We start from the raw sequence: 25,904 nt of genomic DNA, 5'->3' as shown, positions 1-25,904 counted from the left end.
GGACGTGGACGTCAATCCATGGGGCAATGCTTACCGAATGGTGATGGCGAAGCTCAGGGGCCCAACGACACCTTCCGAAATGTGTCCCGAAAAATTAAAAATTATCGTGGAAGGGTTATTTCCGCAGCACGACCCAACGACCTGGCCACCCACGCCATATGGAGAGGATGAGGATAGCATCGAACGCAGAGATGTGACGAACGATGAGCTAGTTGCAGCTATCAAACGCCTAAAAACGAAGAAAGCGCCTGGCCCAGATGGAATCCCCAACGTAGCTTTGAAAGCGGCAGTCCTAGCATTCCCTGATATGTTCAGGACAGCCATGCAGAAGTGTCTAGACGAATGCTACTTTCCGGATCGATGGAAGGTACAACAGCTAGTACTACTGCCCAAGCCAGGAAAGACGCCGGGTGGTCCAGCATCGTATAGACCCATATGCCTGTTGGACATTCTTGGGAAACTTTTGGAAAGAATCATCCTTAATAGGCTGACGGAATGCACGGAGGGAGTTCGTGGACTGTCCGATAATCAATTCGGATTTCGGAAAGGGATATCCACGGTAGATGCCATTCGCATAGTGGTCGAAAGAGCCAACAGAGCATCCAAACAGAAGCTCAGAGGAAATCGATACTGCGCAGTGATAATGATCGACGTTAAGAACGCGTTCAATAGTGCCAGCTGGGAGGCCATCGCGACTGCGCTCCACACGATGAAAGTCCCAGACTACCTGTGTAGAATACTGAGAAGCTACTTCGAGAACCGTGTGCTGGTGTACGAGACAAACACGGGCCAGGCGCAGATTAAAACTACGGCGGGAGTTCCGCAGGGCTCTATCCTGGGCCCATCGCTCTGGAACAGTATGTACGATGGTGTACTAAAACTGAATCTGCCCAGAGGTGTGGAGATCATTGGCTTCGCGGATGACATCGTTATTCTCGCGACAGGGGAATCTTTGGAACGGGTCGAAATGCTCGCGACCGAGTCGATAGACATGATCGGAAGGTGGATGCAAAGTGTGAAACTGCAGATAGCCCACCACAAGACGGAAATGCTGATTGTCAGCAACCGCAGGGCGGTGCAACGTGCAGAAATCACAATTGGAGAGCACTCGATAACCTCGAAGCGAGACCTAAAATACCTGGAGGTGCAGATCGACGATCGACTGAACTTCAACAGTCACGTCGACTACGCTTGTAAAAAAGCAACGAAGGCAATCAATGCACTGACACGAATCATGCCCAACAACTTTGGCCCAAGCAGCAGCAAGAGGCACCTCTTGGCTAGTGTCTCCTCATCGACACTACGTTACGGTAGTCCAGCCTGGATCGCGGCGTTAGAAACTCAGCGGAACACGAAGAGGCTGAATAGTACGTACCGGCTCATGGCGATGCGAGTCGCGAGTGCGTACAGAACCGTGTCAACAGAAGCGGTCTACGTCATAGCCAGGTTGGTCCCCATAGACATCATCTTGGCGGAGGACAGCGAGTGCTATAGGAGGAGGGGAACCAGAGGAATCCGGAAGCTAATGAGGGCGGAGTCGATGGCTAGGTGGCAGCAAGAGTGGAGTGCCGCGCAAAACGGCAGGTGGACGCACAGGCTCATACCGACACTAATGGGCTGGGTGAACAGGAAACACGGAGAGGTAAATTTCCATCTAACGCAGTTTTTGTCTGGTCATGGCTGCTTCAGGCAGTATCTGCACCGGTTCGGACACGCAAGATCGCCTCTTTGTCCGGAGTGTGGAAATGTGGAGGAAACACCGGAACACATCGTATTCGAATGTCCCAGATTCACCACAGTGCGTGAGGGGCTGCCTACCCTTCATGCTGGGAACATCGTGGAGGAAATGTGTCGTGACGAGGGCACCTGGAACGCAGTAAACAGTGCAATCGTACATATCATGTCCGAGCTACAGCGGAAGTGGAGGACCGACCAGCATGCGGATAACGCCTGACCATAAGAGATGAATAATCGAGACGGCTGTAGTACCGGATAGTCCCCCCCGAGAGCCGCCGTGACGGAGTGCGCGTCATGTTGGAGGGCACTACCTAATCGGCGCTCCGCTGGGGAGAGAAATCCTGCGAGGGTGACTGTGACGGGGCGCGCGTCAAGTTGGAGGGCGCTTCCTAATCGGTGCACGTCTCGACAGGTAACCGGATACTGCCACGGAGAAGAGCAAAAATGCCTGCCTGGCAACGCCTGATCGTGGTCTGGATGGAGAAACACTGCGAACGTTTCGAAGGAGCGAGCATCAAGGATGAAACCATGATCAAAATGGTGCATACCCCACGAGAGTAGCTGTGACGGAGTGCGCGTCATGTTGGAGGGCACTACCTAATTGGCGCTCCGCTGGGAGAGAAATCCTGCGAGGGTGACTGTGACGGGGCGCGCGTCAAGTTGGAGGGCGCTTCCTAATCGGTGCACGTCTCGACAGGTAACCGGATACTGCCGCGGAGAACAGCAAAAATGCCTGCCTGGCAACGCCTGATCGTGGCCTGGATGGAGAAACACCGCGAAGGATGAAGCCGTGATCAAAATGGTGTATACCCCACGAGAGTAGCTGTGACGGAGTGCGCGTCATGTAGGAGGGCACTACCTAATCGGCACTCCGCTGGGAAGAGAAATCCTGCGAGGGTGATTGTGACGGGGCGCGCGTCAAGTTGGAGGGCGCTTCCTAATCGGTGCACGTCTCGACAGGTGAGAAATCCCGCGATGGTGACTGTGACGGGTTGCGCGTCAAGTTGGAGGGCAATTCCTAATCGGTACACGTCTCGACGGGTAAATGGATGCCTGCGAAGAGGACATAAGCGCAGTGGAATGAAAAGCGAATAGAGAGACAAAAAGATGTTGAGAAAAAGGGAAGGACAACGCTAGTCAGCGTTGAAAACTCGAAGAGTGCATGAGCACAGCCGCCCCCTGAAGTAGTCGCCTAGATGTGGTCCCAGGGGGAATAAGGCAACGAGTAGAGGGCTTGGTTTTTGTGGGTGCGATCCCCACTCGACGTCTGGGTTAACCCTTCCCAGATAAGGCTGGTAGAGCGTTCCTCACCTCTATAAAAAAAAAAAGAAAAAAAAATGTGCTGTGTCATTAATGAACATCATAAAATGAACATTCAAACGACCTTCGAACTGAAAATGTCAAATGACATCTCAACATTTTTAAGTTTTATTCATTTGACGTTCATCGTTCTGTAATTAAACAACAGTGTTCACGGGGAACGCTCACCGCTTAAAACGTTCATTCATCACATTTGAGGGGCTTAGAATGAAAGGGGTGTAAGTGATTTGATCGATTTCTCTACATCGACTCTCTCTTTTGGTCATAGCTTAGCCTCAAATACATTCCCAGCATTTGACAGTGTGGAAGATAGGTCAGAACCTCACCTATCAGATTCTATAGCAAACTTAAATTGGAACGTTTTTGAAATTGAGTTATTAACTAAAGAAAAAGTTGATGAAGAGAAATCGATCATGTCACTTACACCCCTTGCATTCTAAGCCCCTCAATTGATAGGGAGAGTTTGAAGGTTGCTTAAATGTGAGTAATCCGTGTAAGTACCATGCATCGTGTAAGGATATGCGAGGAAGTGGATGTATGTGTGCAGGAACGCTTGAAGGTAGAATAATGTGCGATTCACATAGCACGTTACGGAGAAGAACGTCTACGTTCCGTGAACGTCTCCACCAATTCACACATGCAGTCAATGCTTCCACCAGCACCGTTACGTCAAATGCCAAACGAATGATTTATTTAATTTTATTCATGGTGTCGCCACCTACAACAATTTTAAATTGCAATGCCCTCTTTCAAATCAGCATGCCTAGAATCAGTTCTAAATTTTGAAAAATTCAATGAGAATCATTGAATTCAATTATTTAAATGCTTAAACCCCGTAGTCCGACCCTTATGCAATAATAATAATAAATAGAATAATTCTCTCAACTGATTCTGATTTTCACTCCGAAATTTGGAGCTAAGAGATATGTTGGCATAAAAAATACAGTAAGTTACTTATAAAGCGATATGCTGAGGCACCACTCAGTGTCGCATTGGAGTCGGTTTTGACCAGTAATTGGACATCTGCGACTGGTGGCGACTTTCAATGGGGGGCCATAATTTGGGCCACGAACTCAATGTTTACAAAAATGTCCAACTAGAGGTAAAAATGTCTAATTAAATGTGTTGCATCACAGATCTGTTCAATTAGCTTAATGTCGATGTAGATGTAAATTACTGTATAACCAAATCAAAACAAAAGCCGAGACACAAAGCCCAGACAAAAACCAAACGAGCCGTCCGTCTCCGTCAATTATTCTTTTCTACAAACCCTGCCGGTCGTTCTCGTTGAACGTATGCTGACGGGTCGTTACGTTGCTGGTGTATGTGAATGTTTTCATGAGAATTTCATGGTAGAATCATTGACGTATCGTGACGTGACGGGACGTGAACGTGACGTGTATGTTGTATGTGAATCGCACTTAAAGAGAGAGAAAGCATTCATATCATTGACAGTTAAATGAAATTAAAACTACAGTCAAATTAGCCGAAATTAAAGGATCGTTGTGACCACGAATGGAATAATGAAAATAGCATATTTTCACCGTTATTTGTGTACGTTCGACCGAGAGAGCATTTAAACATTCAACTGACGGACGGTCGTGTTCGCGACTATGCATTTATTTCTGATGTGACTGTTGAAGTCGAGGCAATGCATTCGTTTTCACGTTCACAGTTATGCGGGCGCTCCAACGTTTCACTAGAATATTGTACTCAAACATTTGACTCGATGAATCGACAAATGTTGTGACGAATGGCCTGCTACACGGTGAAGAGAATGTTCGATTCAATGCAATCGGTCCAAACAATCGGCGAGTATTTGGATCGAATGTTTATTGTTTTTATTTACCATCAAAAACGTTAGGAAACTGGATGACGATGCGAGTATTGAATTTGCTGCCGTAGCAATTGTTCTGATATCGGGAAGTAAATTAAAAATGCTTGAAATCAACATATTTAAATGACGGCGCCAGTGGTTGTGTGGTTAGCGTAACAGCCTCACAATCCGATCGGCCTGGGTTCAATCCCAGCTGGCGTCGTTGGAATTTTCTGAGGCAAAAAATCTCTGGTTACGTCTTCCTTCGGAGGGGAAGTAAAAGAAGTTGGCCCGGCTCATGAGTTGTTGAGTCTGATAGGTAGGAACAGGTGGAGTCGCCTCCCTGATGTCGGTGATTGGCACTGAAGTGGCGGAAATAGGCCGACGAAAAATAAGCGAAGATAAAAAAAAACATATTTAAATTGCAATATTTTGTCGAATATTTTGAATTTTATGAATCAATTTCATAGTTCCTTCATCTAAAACTTGTAAACAAAACAATCTGCCAAAGATAGATTCGGACGAATCGTGTAGCGGTGTATCGAATGTCATCGAGTGTCGACTCAACGAATGACTAAAATCCTTTGACTCGTGCCACTCGCGTTGGAAGGTAATCCACAACGAACGGATCACCTTCCAACGCGAATATTCGACACTCGACATTGGAGGTTCGTAGCTCGTCAGTCGACTACACGATGCGTCGAATCATCGAGCGTCCAACATTCGAGGGTATTCGTAGCATCATGTAGCGCTGGCTTTAGGGAAATCATCTGTCCTGATTTAGCAGGACATGCCCTAATTTGGAGATTTTTTAGGAGAGTGTTGACTTTTTTTTCGTATTCTACCATTTGTCCTGATTTTCATAAGAAATTCAATTTGGTTGTCGAATTATAATTTTTTTAAGTGTACTTATTGTGTTTTTGAGTAAAAACTGTTTTATTGATAACCAAAATGTTACGAGTGTGTAAAGAGTAACAGTTGCATCAGATCTTCCATCTGCTTCCATTCAGAGTTTTAAATGCCGTAACTTCGATGGGACGTAACCCATTTTTTAGTTTTAAAATATTCTACGAACACATGATAATTTATTTAATTATCCATTATCAAAGAGGTAATTTTTTACATTTTGTACAATACATCTCTGTATTGGAAGGTCCTCCACGAACGTTCTAGGAATCAAATGAATGCTGATTGTTGATTGATTTTGCTATCGACTTAGTTAGCAAACAATTGTGTTAGTCCACAAAAACTTTGAAAAAAAAACAGAATGAAATCGATTTCTCATTTCTTTCCCATAGTTTTGTCCACTACACCAAGATGAAAATGTTTCCGTAGAATATTTTAAAAGTTGAATCTTTAAAATGGCGTACATCCCATTCTCATGCGTTGATTTTTCACGAAGTTTTTGACCTAGAAAATTTCGACATCACACTTTGTTTTTTTTGTCGAGAATATTTTACAGTTCTTCTGTTCTACCTACAATCAATTGTTCTATTCCATGAGCATAGAGCAAGCAAAGTAATATCCGATAAACAGGCAATGCATAATGTGTTGGTAGGCGATGAAACGCACAATATCACCTGATCATTGTGGGTTTTGTACGCTCGAGATATTCAATATGATTCGGCACGAACAATGTCAGAAATAAACTTGTAACTCGTTTCTGGTCAATCGCTAGTTTCAAACTATTCACTTGCTGACAGTAGAGATCTGAATCTAGTGTTTAGCCATACGGATGAAACTCATAATGAATTATTCCTTTACAAAATCCCACCAAATAAACAGTCGAACTTTCCTGACCGTTAGTCCTGATTTGACCACCGCTTGAGGTCTTCACACGCTTCGACCATGATCGTTTTCATATTGTATTCATATTGTGTCAATTTCATTTCGTTTGGACAAGGATTCGCAGACAGAAATTCGATCCATCATGTTTTTTTGAATATCGAGCTTCTTTTTTAATCCGGCTTTGTGCAAATGGTTTAAAACTGTTTTATGGTCGATCTTTGTTTCCTTGGCCGGTTGACTTCGATTATTTATGTGGTTATTTTCGACATTAAAAATTATGGATTTCTTTTTCCCCTACCCAATATAATTACTACTCAACTAGCTGACCCGGCAAACTTCGTCCCGCCCAAAATTTGTTTTTTATAATCAATACCTTCAAACATTCACGTTTTCTTACTATGAGCAAGTTCATGGGTTCAATCGCAGAACTGTTCATTGATTGATCTTCTAATCGACCTCGTTGAATTTACCTTTTACTGTAAAATTCCTACTACCTAAAATTAAAACTCATCATTATAATATCAGATTATTTTCAGACACAATTCTCGTTCAAAATTTTTCAACCACTTGCAAATAACATGTTTCTCCGTTGCACGGAATAAATGTTTTATACAGAAAATATGATAGAACAAAGACAGTCCTAAATCGGACAATTCCTTCCTCGAGTTCTGCTCTTATCAACACATTCGGCGATACTTTTTTATTGGTATAGATAGAAGAAGATATATGAGTGCGTTTCATCACATAAAAATCCATTTCCAGTTTCGAACAAAGATCAATTTCGCTAGCACAAACATCAAGTGAACTAACAGCACTTGTCACTATGTAATTGCAGAACATAAGGGAATTTAATTTTCCGAATGTTCCCTTTTTCTTTCAGAGCTTTCGGAAATTTTCAATTGTCATGTTTTTTTTAATACTCTGATTGATATTTTTCAATTCAGTAGTTTCCGAGTCCTTAAGAATCAGATAGACATACAGACAGAAATCCATTTTTATATATTAGGCTGTCAAAAAAGTCCTGCGGTATTTCCGCGAGGTGTCGTTGTAAGCGCGTAGTTCTAGTTGTATTCATTGTATCGAGTCATACTATAGCTTGTTGGAAAGGTATTTTTGCGCGCTATAATATAATCCTTGACAGTGTTTTGTTTGGTTAAGTCGTTCGTGAGTTATACTGTCGCAAATATGGAGCAAAATAAAGAGAAAATCCGGCATATTTTACAGTACTACTATGACAAAGGTAAAAATGCATCTCAAGCTGCCAATAAAATTTGTGCAGTTTATGGACCCGATACAGTTTCCATTTCCACCGCACAACTATGGTTTCAACGTTTTCGTTCTGGTGCAGAAGTCGTCGAAGATGCACCACGCTCCGGAAGGCCTGTCGTCGAAAATTGCGACAAAATCGTTGAATTAGCCGAGAAAGACCGGCATAGTAGCAGCCGTAGCATCGGCCAAGAGCTGGGGATAAGTCATCAAACCGTTATTAACCATTTGAAGAAGCTTGGATTCACAAAGAAGCTCGATGTATGGATGCCACACACGTTAACGCAAAAAAACATCTTTGACCGTATCGACGCATGTGAATCGCTGCTGAATCGCAACAAAATCGACCCGTTTCTGAAGCGGATGGTGACTGGCGATGAAAAGTGGGTCACTTACGACAACGTGAAGCGCAAACGGTCGTGGTCGAAGCCCGCTGAAGCGACTCAGACGGTGGCCAAGCCCTCATTAACGGCCAGGAAGTTTCTGCTGTGTGTTTGGTGGGATTGTCAAGGAATAATCTATTATGAGCTGCTTCCCTATGGTCAAACTCTCAATTCGGACCTGTACTGCCAACAACTGGACCTCTTGAAGGTAGCACTCATGAAGAAAAGGCCATCTTTGATAAACAGAGGCCGCATTGTCTTCCATCAGGACAACGCCAGGCCACACACTTCTTTGACGCCCCAGAAGCTCCGGGAGCTCGGATGGGTGGTTCTTTTGCATCCGCCGTATAGTCCGGACCTTGCACAAAGTGACTAACACCTGTTTTTGTCCATGGCGAACGAGCTAGGTAGTCAGAAGATAGCCACAAAAGAGGCCTGTGAAAATTGGCTATCCGAGTTTTTTGCCAATAAGGAAGCGAGCTTCTATAACAGGGGTATTATGAAGTTGGCATCTCGTTGGGAACAAGTCATCGAACAAAACGGCGCATATTTGACTTAAAACATATGATTGTAACTAATTTTATGAACAAATGAAAATTAAGAAAAAAAATACCACAGGACTTTTTTGACAGCCTAATATATAGATTATAGACATACCAAAATTTTATATAAAATGACGAATGATTAATTGCATATTTCATTTAACATTATTTTAAGACTAGCCTTGAGTCAACCGCGAGTATTCGTATAATTCCTACCGATGAGTACAAACACTGCCACATTTAACAAGTTAGAAACACAAATTTTTGGTTGCGAAAGGTAAACGCTGAAGGATCCTCATAAATACTGCTCTCGATTTTTTGTTATTGTGGCATATTCTTCAACATCAGTAATACGACTTTCCTCCAAATTCAAATTCGATAATATAAAAATAAGGAAGATGGGAATGGAAAAAGCGAAATAATATTTGGCATCGCTGCTTCGAAGTGATTTTGAGCCCATTCTACATTCGGCTGTGATTAAAGGAGAGGTGTGGGTAAGAGGGACATTGGGAGTAATGTGGACAGGTGGTTGATTTGTATAGTTACATTATGAACTGCAAGTTTATGTTTACGAGAACGCATTCTACATGTTATTCTATAATATTTCAATTAACCTATGATATTGAAAACTGAACTAAAGTGGAAAAAGGAAACTAATCATAACCTAACACCGCTCTAGCATTGAGAAATGCTGTTTTTGAACTCGCTCGACTATCGACCAGCAACTGATGTCGACCCGACGATACTCCCAACGATATGAAATAAATGAACCCTACATCTAAGGTTGGTTCTCGTTATTTACTCGATGCCAAGACATATTAAATGCGCAACAACACTAACAGAATTCAAGAGGCCCTGTATTTCACACATTAAAGCTGTATTTTCTTAACAGCCGAATAATGTTTTTTCTTATTTTTGACGAATTATAGTAACTGACGAAGTTTTATACGAACGGATAACTTTGTGTGTACAGTTTATTGTAGATTTTATTTATATATTTTTTTAATGAATACTTTATCTGACGAAGTTTTTTTAACGGATTATATGTGGAATTTTTTTTTCAATATTATTTGTTTTTTTAATTTGTATTTATCAGTATTATGTCTGTCATGATCTTGGTGATGATGGACTATTTTTATTTTTAATTTTGTTGTTTTCTTATGTATTAGTTAAAAAAATAAAATAAAAGTAGTCTACATAAGTTTGAGCCTCGCGCGCGTCTCACAGATATAAAGGATATAAAATAAAAGTTTTTGTGAGAGCCGGTCTAGGATTTTTCCGTAATGGAAAATTTCTCGACTTCTCTGGATGGGGATAGTCATTGTCTGTCCAAAACTAGGCTGGCGGTTGGACTCGTGCTCTGGTGGACCAATTGGCTGCAAGGGCCTCGTCGGGACCGTATCGGCTCAGTGGAGGATGAGACTGAGTATTGGCTTCTCTTTTGATAATGTAATAAAATAACATTTTTTGAATTTATATCTGTAGGTAAAATCAGTTCGTTTTTTTTTGGTAAACTGATTTCAAAGCTAAGAAAAAAGTTAATATCTTCTAGATAACTCGTCTTGCTCAAACCTCTGTAGGGGAAGGTGGCGGGACCATCATCATCATCATCATCATCATCGTATTGACTGCTCTGTTTCAGAAACGTACAGAAACGTACAGACCAAAAGTATGAAAAAATTGAAATTCACAAAGAAAATACGTGAAAACTTTTGCATATCATCATTCATTTTTCATTGTCAACGATTCAGCATAAGGGATTTATTCTGCTTTTTTTTTCTTGAAATATGACTCAAAAAATGACAATAGAAAATTGATATGCAGCTCTGTTACCTTGAAAATTGTCGATATCAAAGAGACGGGTCCGTGTAAATTTCTGGAAAGAAATTAAAAAATTGACATTAGTAATTAGTTTTTTTTAGAATCCAAATAGTCAATATGTCAAAAAAGGCTGTCAAAAAAGTCCTGCGGTATTTTTTTGAATTTTCATTTGGTCATAAAATTAGTTACAATCATCTGTTTTAAGTCAAATATGCGCCGTTTTGTTCGATGACTTGTTCCCAACGAGATGCCAACTTCATAATACCCCTGTTATAGAAGCTCGCTTCCTTATTGGCAAAAATCTCGGATAGCCAATATTTGCGACACTATAACTCACGAACGACTTAACCAAACAAAACACTGTCAAGGACTATATTATAGCGCTATATTAATACCTTTCCAACAAGCTATAGTATGACTCGATACAATGAATACAACTAGAACTACGCGCTTACAACGACACCTCGCGGAAATACCGCAGGACTTTTTTGACAGCCTAATACTTCGAAATTAATTGTTAAATTGTTTTCCATTTATGACGAGAAAAAATAAAGTCGTGATGTCAAGCAAAATGAAAATGTTACTCAAATTAGAATGATGTTACCAGAAAGGCATGAGTTTGTTTCCTTTTCTTCAGCAACATTTTTTGAGCAGAAATGTGAGTGTAAATGATATTGATAATTGATTTCACTGAGAAATGGAATGCAAAATGTAAAAAAAAACTTTAGCATCAACAGTTTGGCCTATGGATGATGTTTCAAATATCTTATATAGAATTTTATTGTGTATCACACTTAAGTTTGTTTAAGTTCGAATTTTTGCTTCCACCGATAACTATGACTTAAAACTGAACGTAAAAACAATTCATCAGTATAACCATCTATCCACTATTAATATAAACCTCTAACAAAAAGGTACTGAGTAAGGAAACAAACCTCATAGGTTCTTCACTGGCTGGAGCCATCCCCCGAAAGGGCTCCGTCGTGCGATGACTTCTGACCGCAGTTTACAAGAGCAATATGTTGCCCGACTGATAGACCGGTTTAAGTTCTCCCTCCGCTCTTGTACGAAAGTAGTTTTCCGCAGCCGTCGAGAGTTCGGAGGGCCATGCGGCTCATAGCCGGCAATTCAAATGACCATTAATAATGAATAAAATATGCTTGAATTTATGGTTCGCCAAGCTCCGGACCGAAACCACTTTGCTCTCGAGGCGGAGTGAATAAGACACCGCCAGTGATAGCCTCCGCCGTTAGCTTATGGGTGGAAATTGCAGAGACAGCAGAAAGTCGGGAGAAAAAGCCAAATCGTAAGTTCACATTCACGATCAAGGTTTTTCTTCTTCGAGTTAGACTTAGAAGGAGTATTTTTTTATGCTTGGGTGTTTTTTTTGTTCGTTTATTCTTCACCCCAACGATAAATTTCACATTTCATATGCTTACCGCCCCCAACAGATGCGGTGCGAGCGTTCAACCTCATTGTTATGACTGTGTTTACATTGGCTTTCATTTTTCGGTAGTTTCATTTCATGTATTTTTTTGTTTTTTTTTCGAGGGGGAGAAATGGAAATTTACATTCCTCAGCGGGACGAAAATAATAATCGTATTGTTTCACGAAGCTTACGTTTCAAAACACCGTTGAAGCCATTTTTACTTTATAGCACAACTTATATTGGAATGGGTGATATGGGTGATATAAGATACTCAGGAAATACGCAATGATCGTTACTTAATTAAAGATTGACCGTTTAAGCTCCAGCCAATTAATGATCAAACTCATTTATGAGCAAGAAACACATTTACAGTATGCATTCGAAGCCACGTAAAACTTTATTTACTGACCCCCTCATGATATCATTGCATATTCCAGCAGTCCCGGAAAAAAGATTATGACTGATGAGATCGGACGTAACTTCACGGCTATCGACATGGGGGGGACCCCTTTTATAGAATTCATTATTTCATTTCACCCGCACCTGATCCCCAGGTAGCCGAACCCAAATTCAACAGGTCGGAAAGAAGCTTGATGTGGGTCGAAGCATGTGCGCTGCAATCTTATTATTATTTCATAAATAGCTAGATTTATTTGGCAAAGGGTACGAAAACATGTTTACTTGATTCTCCGGCGAATCTGTCCTAAATTTGGTCGTTACCGTGGAAGAAAGCAGCAGCGGCAGGAACTGATGATGGACAAAGTGTCAAGTCCAAAGGCTATTTCCACGAATAATGAATTATTTATGCACGCAATTTACGTGTAGCGTGTCGTGCGACGGTGGGTCTGATCCAGCGTAGCAAAGTTGAGAGATTTGGTGTTCCGAACCAAGGAATGAATGGTGACAGCACAAAACGAATTCCGCAAAAAATATATTGTTGTTACACAGTTGGGTACTATTTGAGGAGGGCCTGCTTATGCAAGAAAGCATAAAATATTCAACCATGATAACGGCGAAATGGAAGAGCCATCATCGGCAACAGAACCGTCGTCTTGTCAGTGAATAAAATATGCACTTTTCGGGTTTGCTGGAGGGCGTCTGACATTCGAAGGGAACAGACCTTACAGAAATTGAACGAGGTATAAAATGATATTTGTGGCGCAAATTATTGCTCTTGTGCACAATTACATTCGATTTTTCCAAATTGGTGATTTTTTGGTTTATAACGATGAAACGTGCGTGGTCTTGTATTGAATGGTTTGAATATGATTTCGACCATTCACACAGAGTACTGAAAAAAATGAACTACATACGACGACTTTCATGCCAACTTGACTGGCCATTGGCAGCATCTTTTCAGATTGCTGTGGAACGTTATGGATGTAAAGATATTGGTCATTTAAGCAACTTTGCATATTTGAAATCATCGAGAAAGAATTAGACCACTTTTTGGAAAGGGCCAAAGGGCCTGGCCGGGTAAGGATGAAGTAATAAAAAAAATATTGAAATTTTGATTTTTTTTTGGGGATTTAGAGATTTAAAGGGTGTGTCACATTAAATTGCATCACGGAAAAAACGCTGTAGAAATTTAATTTTTAGTAATTTAGTAATTATATCTTCAGCTTTCGCTTATAATCAGATAAGAGTGTATAGATCACGTTGGCCATGCTTCACTGTCAATTTTTCGTAAATTTGGAAAAATGTCGTCGAACGAAAAAGAGCGTCGTGAATTAATCCTGTGCACTCATTTCGAGTATCCGGAGTTGTCACATTGGGACATCGGTAAGATGCTGGGAATCGTCCAATCCACGGTCAGCAGAGTACTAAAACGATACATCGAGAACCTAACCATCGACCGGAAGGTGAAGAACGGCAAAAATGGATGCTCCGTCAGTGAAAAAGATCACAAGCGCGTAGTTAAGCAGTTTAGACGTGATCCGAGAAGTTCGGTCCGGGATGTCGCCAATAAGCTGAATATGTCGAGTTCATTCGTCCAGCGGACCAAGCAGCGGGAGGTCCTGCGTACATACAAGGTTCAGAAGGCTCCTAACCGCGACGAAAGGCAAAACATGGTGGGGAAGACGCGAGCCCGGAAGCTGTACACCGAAATGCTGACGAAGCCACATTGCCTGGTAATGGACGACGAAACCTACGTCAAAGCGGACTTTCGTCAGCTGCCGGGCATGTTGTTCTTCTCCCCAGAGGACAAATTCAGCGTTCCGGAGGAGATTCGCAAGCAGAAACTATCCAATTTTGCCAAAAAGTACATGGTGTGGCAAGCGATCTGCTCTTGCGGAATGCGGAGCGCCCCCTTCGTGATGACCGGCACGGTAAACGGGCAGGTTTACCTTAAGGAGTGCCTACAGAAGTGCTTACTTCCACTATTGAAGCAGCACGAGGGCCCGACCATCTTCTGGCCGGATCTCGCTCCGTGCCACTATTCAAAGGACGTGTTGGAGTGGTACGAAGCCAACGGGGTCACCTTCGGCCAAAGGAAATGAACCCGCCCAACGCACCGGGGCTTCGCCCAATAGAGAAATATTGGGCGATTATGAAGCAGGCCCTCCGGAAGAACCCAAAAGTTGTCAAATAGGAGGCGGACTTCAAGAGAAAATGGATTTCTGTTAAAAAAAACTACAACCTGACGTTGTACAGAACCTTATGGACGGGGTAAAGAGGAAGGTGCGAGCATACGGGCTTGGGTTCGAAGTATGAATAAAAAGAAAATGCCAAAAGTTGTTTAATAGTTTTTATTTTACTGTCTAAAATTTTCAAAAGGATCGGTCTACTGGGCGAATTTCTACAGCGTTTTTTCCGTGATGCAATTTGATGTAACACACCCTTTATTGCAAGAAATCGCTTGAAAACATGCATGAATTTGCTTGAGAATGAAGTGGATTGAGTCCGCACCACTTAGGTTATAACGCATGCCGGCTGCTTTTCTTGCATTTCCAAGCCAACAATGTACATATATCTGATGATATCGGACAGTAAACCGCTACGCAGATCTAAATGATTGGCATGCCGGGTTTAATCGTGTGCATGTACATATGTTAATGTTTCTATAAATTGTGAATTACACAGTAATTAGTAGTAACCATTTAGGCGTTAAGTTTTCTGTTCCATTACATTATGGTAAATTACACAGTAGTAGCCATTTAGGCGTAATGGTATTCTTTCTGTTCATCCATTGTTCAGCAGACCGGACAGTGGAGACAGTTGATATTGATCATTGTTGGGTTATTTATAGAACAGCAGCCCGATGTTTCTTGCAGAGTTTTCTTGCAGAGTCTGCTCTGCAGATGTATGGATGAATCGATCTTTGTTCCACCGTGGATCGATTTCCATCGCTGATGATGGTTGCGTGGACGTAGTTATTCTATAACAACACAAAGATGGTCAATTGAGGGCCCTGAGTTTGAACTCACGATTGATCGCTTGGTAAGCGAACGCGTAACCAAGTGGCTACGAAGACCCCCCAGGTTGTGTGTTATTTATGTGTTCTGTTTTACAAATTTTGGCTTTCTTTTTAAGTTCTTTTAACTGCTTACTGAACGATTTCATATTTTTTTCTTTCTCCAATGACAACATCATATTTGCTTTTTTAAGTAGTTCAATTTGCGTTGTGCTTTTCCAACTCCTCTATCTTCTTTCTCAGTTCTTCAATAGTAGCCAAAGCTGCGTTAAACTCCAAATTGAACACATTGGAAGTATTCAGATTGTTTTTTTCTATCTTCTTCAAATCTAGTGTGTTGTAGAGCTTGTGTAGAAGAAAAAAAATCATTATTTTTCAATGTAATAACCGCTATTTTGTAAACGCTTTTACTTACATAATTCAAATGATGGATTTTCGTGATCTTCAGTGGTCACGACATCCAGGGAACATGCAATGGTCTCGCTAGGAAAATTCGGGCGATACTTTGTTGGGAATGGCTAAAAACAATGTCAATCATGCTCTGTACATTATATTTTAGAATTTACAAAATAGAAAGTACCATTAGAAAGCAGCATCCTACATTGCTTCGCACCAATAAGCTGGTGACGTATCCGATACCGCTCATTGCATGGAAATGTCGCGAGCAGATACCCTGGTTTTTCAGAGGTTTCCAGTTTTGTGATTGGTCACAGTAATTAATCCATCTGTGTAATCTCTCTCCGTGTTTTGGGAAAGTGTGATAAACAGTGTCCGGATCACTTTTTGTAAGTACAGCCTTGTTTCCACATCCTTTCACTGCGCAATAATACGGCATCTGAAATGAAGGGAAAAAAGAATGTGCGTTCATTGCAGTGATGAAATTCTAGAATGTGGACATTGTTGAATTACTTACTGTTCTCTCCGTTTCGAAATATAATGTTTCTTTTTCCGAAAATCTCAATTTTTTCCCTTCACGAGCTGAAATCCACTGTAGCAATTTTGAAAAACAGGGGGTCTTCGTAACCACTTGGTTACGCGTTCGCTTACTAAGCGATCGGTCGTGAGTTCAAACTCAGCACCCTCAATTGACCATATTTGTGTTGTTATGGAATAACTACGTCCACGCAAACATCATCAGCGATGATGATCGATCCACGGCCGAAATTAGATCGATTCATCCATACAACTGCTCTGCTGTGCAAGAAACATCGGGCTGCTGTTCTATAAATAACCCAACAATGATCAATATCAACTGTCTCCGCTGTCCGGTCTGCTGAACAATGGATGAACAGAAAGAATACCCTTACGCCGAAATGGCTACTACTGTGTAATTTACCATAATGTGATGGAACAGAAAACTTAACGCCTAAATGGCTACTACTAACTACTATGTAATTTACAGTTTATAGAAACATAAACATATGTACATGTACACGATTAAAATCCGGCTCTGTTACAGCTAAAATGCTAATGAGCCTAATAAATAAATAAATGGGATAAAAAAAAATTGAAAAACAAAAAAAGTCGCTGTCATTTTTCATCCCCTCCCGCATCTTCTATGCCTCATCCTCATACTGTCGAAAATGAACCACCTGTCAATTCCAGCTCCTTGAATAAAACAAATCCTATTTGCATTGACATTACCCAATTCGGAACAGCTCTATTTCGGTTGTGCGTCACAGTTACACTACATCTGACCCGTAGGAAACAAGAAAAAACACTATATGCCCCATGAAATGAAAAATTAAAGAAATTTCCCACGTTGGATTTCCATTATTCACAATTAGCGACTTCATCATATGTCCCACGATTTTATTTCAGTCTTATCGATGTCCATTGTTAATATGCGCTCAAGCACAATTTCTTCACTTTTTTCTATCAAATTTCTACCTGTTACTTTCCAGTTTCCTTCAACTGTCGTCTTTCCCTTCTGCTTCTTACTTACATACTTGTTATTGTTAGTTATATCTTGCATTTTTAAGCAGAACCAACATTTTCTGGTCGTTACGGAACCTTTCTTTGAACATCTTCGTTTCAAGCTTGTTTTGTTTCATAGATCGTGACTATGTTATGCATCCACAAGACGGTCCTCCCAATCATTCCTTCTAGAAGAACAACCGATGACATAATTGTGTCTCCTATGCGATACCTTTCATTTCTAGAGGCAGGGAGGTGAATCCAGACACCAGAAAAGAAAAAAACAATACTCGCATTCAACCACCTCATAGTCACACTTCACCTTTCAGTCTATGCTGCAATACATGCTTTCACGCTTCGTATGCTTCAGACTAGCGAACAAGACAGGCGATGATTGAAATGAAAGCTCATCTCCAACATATCGACAACATTGCGATAGCAATAGCACTTGGATTCCATCGCAACCAACATACCAACCGGTATCACCAGGGCAACTTTGGTTTTGCAGTGGTGATTGCAATATCGTGCAAATCGGACTTTGATTCCGCAACCCAAAGGTTGGCCTGGTGTGTGGAATGCTACACACACCTTTGGATCATTGAACCAATCGACTCCGCACGCAATTCATTCATGATATTACTGGGCACAAGACTTGTGAACAGAATGATAACTCTAGCATGAACGCTAGCTTTTAGGTTCAACATTTTCATTTATTTGAATATTCGAACAAATCATTGAGATAAAGCGAACGCTTCTGCGGTTTTGATAAAATGGCAGGGCAAATAACCGTTTACGCTTTTGTAAAGTGATCCAAGGGCAAAGTTTTGTAACAATGAGCTGTAAAAGCTGTTGATAATGAGCGGTAGGGATTCGCAAGTTGTTTTTCCACGAAGGCCGCTACCACTCTCATTCATGGTTCTAGAAAAATCGGTTTCTTGCCCTTTGGGTAGGAAATTAAATTGTCTTGATGGTTTCTTAGCTTGGCAATGGTTGTGATTAAGTGCGGCCCTTCATCAGAGCGGCAATGATTTAACTTAATTAAATGACTGTCGGTCCTATCTCTTTTTGGTTGAGCTACATAATTGAAAATTCAACCCTTATCGACCGAACACACCAGCTGCACGAGGTAATTGTAGGTTGGGAAGAGATACTGTTGGTCGTTCCAAAAAGTAATTCGTCTGCAGCTTGCCTTACGTTGGAACTAAGTGTTCTTCTCAGAGCGCACAAATTACACTGACATAACTCGCAAGTGTAATTTATCAGCTTGGCATCCGAAATTTGCAAAAGTTTTTCGACGACACGGAGGAGCATCACATTGCTGTCGAGTTTCACTAATTTTCGGGCATTTTTACTTCGCGCTGTCACAAGAAAAAAAAGCGCCTTTTTGTGCCACGCGAAAACCGACGAGAAGCTGCATACAAAGATGATGGCATAAAAGTGTAATATAAAACCTATCAAACCGGTGCTCGCTGATTGTGTTTTTATTTTTTCTCGGATTCCTTTCTGTTGCTCGATCTGTTTTTGTTGAACCAGCATGTGCAGGATGAATACAGGAGGAAAATCAATCTTCCAGAAAATGGAACACGCTAGCAGATGTCGGGTTGGATGAAACTTGTGGTGGATGGTTTGTTATATCCAACTCATCCACGAGCAGTTCAATGAAGAACGAAACGTGATATCATATTTCTGCCAGAGAAACCAATAAAGATTATTTTTCATACAACATTTTCATGTTGTTCTTTACGTGGTCCATCGAACTAGTGATTTCTAAAAAGACTCCTTCCCACCGAAGGGTATATACAAAGAGTATATAAATTTTGAAAAATGGAACTATTTTCATCTATTTCAATTTTAAATGTTTCAATAAAAAAAAGGTGGGTTGTATCTATGATATAACCGCAAGGTTGACCTTAGCGTAGCAATCATTCGTTTGTATTGATTAAATTTTTGATTGAATGAAACAATTCCCGAATTCAATTGAATTCAATATATTTGCTTTGTGAGTAAAAATATTGTATAATTCCATATAAGGTCAATTCATGCATTGGGATAGATTATGTCTTCGTTACAAGTAAATTTAATGACAGTCCTTTTACGTTTGGTGTGATGCCTAGGACAAAATATGCGAACGGAAGAATTATCAATCGATTATTTTATTTTACGTTTCCTTCTCTGAAGTTTGCATCCCTCAAGTGTACGTATTTCTCGAACCGCAAATTTGCTTAATTTGATGAACTTCAGACACTCAGTTTCGATTTTGACATGTACGTCGAACGCATATTGTTTAATTGTCATCGCGTCATCGTAGCAATTGGTTATCAACATCTTGCCTAATCATCAAATGGTATGCGTAGGAATTCAGTGAGCAGAAGATATGAAGGCATATCCTTCAATGCAATCTTGAATAACGGAGCCAAAGCATGGTGTTCGTACCCGCTTTTGTAATCCGTGTTAGGAAAACACTTTTCGTAGTGCAAAAAAACATGCGAGTGCAGAAGTACCCCCGGAAGACCGTTTTAAGGAAACATATTCTATTTTGCACAAAGGCAAGCGAGTACAAAAGTACTCGCAGTTTGCATTTATTTGCTGGGCCCATTTTTCCAGACATCTTGGTTTTGAAGTCTGTGACACATTTCAGTCGGAACAAAAATGCTCCGACTTGTATTAATTTGCAATGTCAATTTCTTCAGACACATTGGTTCTACAGTCTGTGTTGGGGAAACACATTTCAGTTGGAACAAAAATACCCCCGACTTTCATGTATTTGCAATGCCGATTTCCCCACGCTCCATGAATTAGAAGTCTGTGTTAGGGAAACACATTTCAGTCGGAACAAAACAACCCCTGACTTGCATGTACTTGCAATGCCAATTTGACTAAGCTCCATTTATTAGAAATCTGTGTTAGGGAAACACATTTCAGTCGGAACAAAAATGTCCCCGACTTACATGTATTTGGAATGCCAATTTCCCCACACTCCTTGGATTTGAAGTCAGTGTTAGGGATACACATTTCAGTCGGAACAAAAGCACCCCCGACTTGCATGTATTTGCAATGCCAATTTCCCTAAGCTCCATGTATTTGAAATCTGTGTTAGGGAAACACATTTCAGTCGGAGCAAGAATAGCCCCGACTTTCATTTGAAATGCCGATCTCTCCAACGCTGCTTGGTTTTGAAGTCTGTGTTAGGGAAACCGTAGATCCGACCAATCAAAATGAGGCAGTTAGGGCGTTTTGATAACGCTTAACATTTTACAGTTATTCAATTGTTTATCTAATGAAAAATAACATTCTGTTAATTGCGATAGAAGCGTAGAAAAAGTCCCTATCAATTGATGCAAACATCTTTCCGATCCGGTAAGAAATGTTACTGATGAATGAGTTATAAACATTCGGAATCTTTCATCTTTTCCTGCATGTTCTGTGTTTAGGTTTTCATTTTACCCCCCATATATTCCGGTTAGACGTAGTCCCACGTCAAAAATTTAGCTGTTCAGGATGGAACTATGGAAAGAGAATCTGGAATATCACGAGACGAATTTCAAACAAAAGTAACCTGTTTATAATATTTGATAATCTGTAGAATGTGAATAACTTTAGTGAATTCTACAACAACCGTTAAACAAAATTCCGAAAACCGAAATGTTATCAGAAACAATGTAATAAACAAAGGAAATCAACGCAGAAATCGTGAAAATGAATTTCTTCTTGATTTGAAATAACACACCTATAAAAATAAACCCACAATAAAATAATCAGTATTCTGATTCGCCAAAATTCAAAGAACAATTAAGACAACAGAATATGAAATTGATTGAATTCGGATTATATTTTAAATTATTAGTCGACCCGGCAAACGTTGTTCTGCCATACACATTATTCCTAGCGAATATGTTAGTTCAGTAAAAAATAACTAACATATTGTAAGCGTGTGTGGATGTTTTAACGATCCATACATTGAACACATATTTGATACGGTAGAGCTAAATTTCATATATAATTTTTGTTCTTAAAGCGCGCTTATTCCACTCTAAAATCCATTACATTTTCCACTTCACAGAAAAGGAACACGAAGCTCAATACTGTCTATGTCGAGTTGCGTGGGTAGGTTGCCACATTTACACAACTCGACTGGACTTGAGTTGAACGGATTACAGAATGCAAGATGGCAATCCGTTCGGGTAATTCTGACTTGATCGGATTTGAGAATACGGGTGAGCATCAGATCAGTAGACAGACTTGGAATCTCCGAGGAAAACTATTTCCTCAGGGCGTGTTTTGATGACTAACCAAACTAAAAAAGAATGAATTGAATTGCTTCCGCCATTCAACACGTGGAACCAAAGACGTGTAATGTTACAATGAAGCTCTTTAATAACTTTATTATAGGTATTAACACACGCGCTGAAATGTCATGATAATGCATTGCGTTTTGGCCTGGCAGCAGCAAAGGCTGTGTCAGTTTTGCTTATGATAGCGTCTCGCAGATGAACATATTCTTCCTCACACCGCTTTCGTTGATTGTGTCGTAGGAATCGCAGTCATTCGTTCTCTACCTTCGCGTAGTTGTCGATCATAAATTGTTGACACAGCTAACGACGTCTTTGAATGGCGTTGTTCTGACCATGTCGATTCATCATATGACACAAATAAAAATGCATGGAACGCACTCTCTTGTTTGTTTTGCCTCCCCTAGCTGTTGTTAATAAAAAAATATTAATTCAAAATGAGAAATGATATTCATCATTAATGAAGTACCTGTGTTAGGGTCTCGTTGTTTAATGTTTATGCAATATTCGTCTTGTCCCTTCAGTACGACAGAGAGATTTTTTGCCAAAGATACCTTCCTGACTTGCACTATAATTACACTTATTCTAGAGCATGTTTCTCAGAATACAGTCAAGCATAGAAATCGCAACTAAGTACTAATAAACTACTAAGTACTAAGACGCAAGAATTGCTACGTTGAGAAAGCGAACGAAACGTTGGTGGCATTGAAGAAGAACACGAAGATAATCGTGTTCAACGGTGTGTGTCAACGATTAATTCTAGATTATTGTTTTGACGTAGGACTACGTCTAATCGGAAGATATAGGGGGTGAAATGGAAATCTAGGCACTGAACAAGTAGGAAAAAATGCAAGATTTGGAACGCTTATAACTCGAGCATTTCTCAATAGATCGCAAAGGTTTTTGCATCAATTGATAGGAAATATATCTACGCATCTATCATAACGAATAACATTTCATTTCTCTTGAGATAAATAATTGAATAATTGTGAAATATCAAGCATTGTCCAAATGCACTATGTGCCTATTTTTGATTGGTCCATTTTGTGCTCCTCAAATCGTACCGACCAAACCGGGCAACCAGAGCAGCAGCGAAATAGAATGAAGCACGATTGGAAAGGAAAAAGAAAAAATATGAACGAAACATTGGTCGCAGTCTCACACATGCGTAATTCTCGAGCCAGCCAGTCAGCTTAAAAAACCCCGCTCCGCTGCCGTAACGATCATTCTTTGTGTGGACACCGACTGGACAACATCGTTGCTGGACGGGCTGGACGGCGAGGGATCGAGTGCCTTTCTCAAGGCAAGAGGGCGGAGGTGGTAGCGCTGGAGTAGAATAGAGTAGAGTTTTCAAAGGGCCTTTCTCAAGGCTAGAGACGAATGAACTGCAAAAGTTTAAAGTCTCTATAATACAATACCTTCCTTCCTTCCGTAACGATCATTCTTTGTGTGGGCACCGACTGGACAACATCGTTGCTGGACGAGCTGGACGGCGAGGGATCGAGTGCCTTTCTCAAGGCAAGAGGGCGGAGGTGGTAGCGCTGGAGTAAAGTAGAGTAGAGTTTTCAAAGGGCCTTTCTCAAGGCTAGAGACGAATGAACTGCAAATGTTTAAAGTCTCTATAATACAATATCTTCCTTCCTTCCGTAACGATCATTCTCATTCAAACCGTACACCACATCGGTTCGCATCACAAAACATCAACAAACCAACCCAAGCAGCCATGTCTGGACATGGCAAAGGAGGAATAGTGAAGGGAAAGGCAAAATCCCGCTCGAACCGTGTTGGTCTGGAGTTTCTCGCAAGGGTTGCTAGGCCGAGCGCGTTAGTACCAGTGCACCAGTCCACCTAGCCGCCGTTGTATAGTTTTGGCCGCCGAAGTGATCGAGTTGGCTGGCAAAGCTGCTCGCGACGATAAGAAAACCCGCATTCAGAACAGACCACATTCGGTTCGGTGGACATCAAGACAACAACGGGCAGTTGCAGCGAGTGGCGAGTGGCAAACGCAATCGCAAAACAGCAGCAGGTAGCAGAAGAAAAAAAGTTTGTTCTTTATACAAACTGCTTTGGTGGCAAATCCAGAACAAGGCGGCATCGAGGGCGTTCGAAATGGTTTTTTTCAAAACCACGAGTACTAAGTTTTCTAAATTGGAACCATTCCATAAAACAAGGCGCTGTTTAGGGCCTTTAATCCTTCCAAAAAAGAGTTTAGGAAATACAGTTCAATGCTTTCTAAAACATTATCCGAAATAATAATAAAACACAAATTGATGTTTTCATAATTTGTTTGCCAGGATCTGATGAGTATGTGAATTTGGCAGTTGTTCTGAGCTTAGTGATAGTTGGGGACTTTCCTGATTATTCAATTTTCACCAATTCTTAAATTGTTTCCAGATTGAAAGTACATTAATTTACAATTAGTTCGACATTTAGCTAATTGGACGGACATGTAATGCGACATATTTAGTTGGACATTTTTGTAAACATAGAGTTCGGGGTCCAAATTATGACCCCACATTGAAAGTCGACACTGTACCACTGTCATCGCAAATGTTCAATTACAGGTTGAAATCGCCTCCAATGCGACACTGAGTGGCGCTTCGGCACGTCGCATTGAATGTAATTTACTGTACAACATGTCACAAAACTGGATGGGAAGAAATTTTTCAACTGTGAAAGCTGTGGCGAGTGGCAAACGCAATCGCTAAACAGAAAGGTTTAGCCGAACAAGATGGGGATATCGAGAGATAACAAAACAATAAACTCTTTAGATTGAAGATAATTTTGTGATCCTGAAAAGGACCCTTTTTAGCCTGCATGTGAATCCAACGAGCGAACAAATCGTAATGAATGTATTTATTTGCCATCGCTCCCTTTTAACGCTCATTCGTTCGTCTCGTTGGACTCGCCCCTCTGGCTGAGTCTGCCGATTTGTCTGTATCCTGTGAGTGTGTACCGCTAGAGTATAAAACACGCGGACCCCAAAAAAATATCTTATTTTCTTTCAAACCGTAAACCCGTGTGGTTGTACGGCATCGGCATCGTGGATGTAACAAAGGAGAACAAGTTAAGGGAAAGGCAAAGTCCCACTCGAACCGTGCAGGTGTGCAGTTCCCTGTAGGTGTATCCGCCAATTGCTCAGCAAGGGTAGCTAGGCCGAGCGCGTTAGCACCAGTGCACCAGTCCACTTAGCCGGCGTTATATAGTTTCGGCCGCCGAAGTGATCGAGTTGGCTGGTAAAGCTGCTCGCGACGATAATAAAACCCGCATTCAGAACACAACACATCAAGACAACAACAGGCAGTTGCAGCGCACGGCGCTTTTGGATCTCGGACTGGAACGTCACCCTCTGGCGCCTTGGAAGGAGTTTGCAGATTTTACCTGTTTTTTCACACCTAAAAAACTAACTTTTGCTTCTAGCAGCCTTTCTGAAGGCTAAGTTAGTCCTCAATATAGTTTTAGTTTACAGATTTGCTGCAGCAGACGACATCCGTTTATTTCGACCGCAGTGAGCGGTGCTTACCGGCGTGCCGGAAAAGCGCGCGCTTTTCGGCGTCACCAACGCCACGCCACGATTTTAAATATAAAATATAATTTAAAAAGAAGACGTGCGCTTACGGACAGTGAAGTGACTGGTGAAAACAATTTAAAAAGCTTATACGCGATATTGGTGGTTTTACAAGTGCTCTGGTTAAAAAAGTGTGAATTTCTGGGCACATTTCCCTAAGTGTAAAGCCCCCATAAATATTATATAGTGTTTTAACCCGAAGAAAACCCCAGTCATCGGCTATACCTAGGGTGTAGCCAGACAACAGCATGGCTTCAAGTAGCTCCGGGCCTCCGGGAGGCCGAGCTACAAACATGTACGAGGGTAAACCTACCCAACGTACCGCTCCAAGGTGGGCCGACCCACTAAACGGAAATCTTCAAATCCTGCTACTTCGTGCAACAGGAGAGAACATAATCCCGACTAATCCGTTCATAGTAAGCAAGACGATCGCTAACGCTGTAGGAAAAAAATATTACCCAGCGCGACCGCAACGAGACGACAAGAAGAGGACTCAATATATCCTTACGGCCAAGGATGAGGATATCATTGGTAAGCTTCTTTTAATTAATCAACTTATTGACGGAACCCCTATTGAAGTGATTTACCACCCAACCCTTAACCAACGTAAATG

At 41.2% G+C, this 25,904-nt stretch overlaps 1 protein-coding gene across 3 annotated transcripts in view; it reads right to left on the bottom strand.

Moving 5' to 3' along the window:
• Positions 1 to 25,904, bottom strand: part of LOC129779502 (uncharacterized) — a 247,500-nt gene that overhangs the window by 112,232 nt on the left and 109,364 nt on the right. For 2 of the 3 annotated variants that reach the window (XM_055787007.1, XM_055787008.1), the window contains one exon: positions 10,686 to 10,728. The gene's annotated coding sequence lies outside the window, so the exon portion shown is untranslated. Of the gene's footprint in view, positions 1 to 53; positions 3,051 to 10,685; positions 10,729 to 25,904 lie in introns of those variants that run through there. The other variant, XR_008743682.1, reaches the window with a different exon arrangement.

The sequence above is a fragment of the Toxorhynchites rutilus genome, chromosome 3, assembly GCF_029784135.1.
Source record: "Toxorhynchites rutilus septentrionalis strain SRP chromosome 3, ASM2978413v1, whole genome shotgun sequence".
In the NCBI taxonomy this organism is placed as follows: domain Eukaryota; kingdom Metazoa; phylum Arthropoda; class Insecta; order Diptera; family Culicidae; genus Toxorhynchites; species Toxorhynchites rutilus.
The sequence above is the reverse complement of the archived record's forward strand: the minus strand, read 5'-3'. Positions and strand labels throughout refer to the sequence as shown.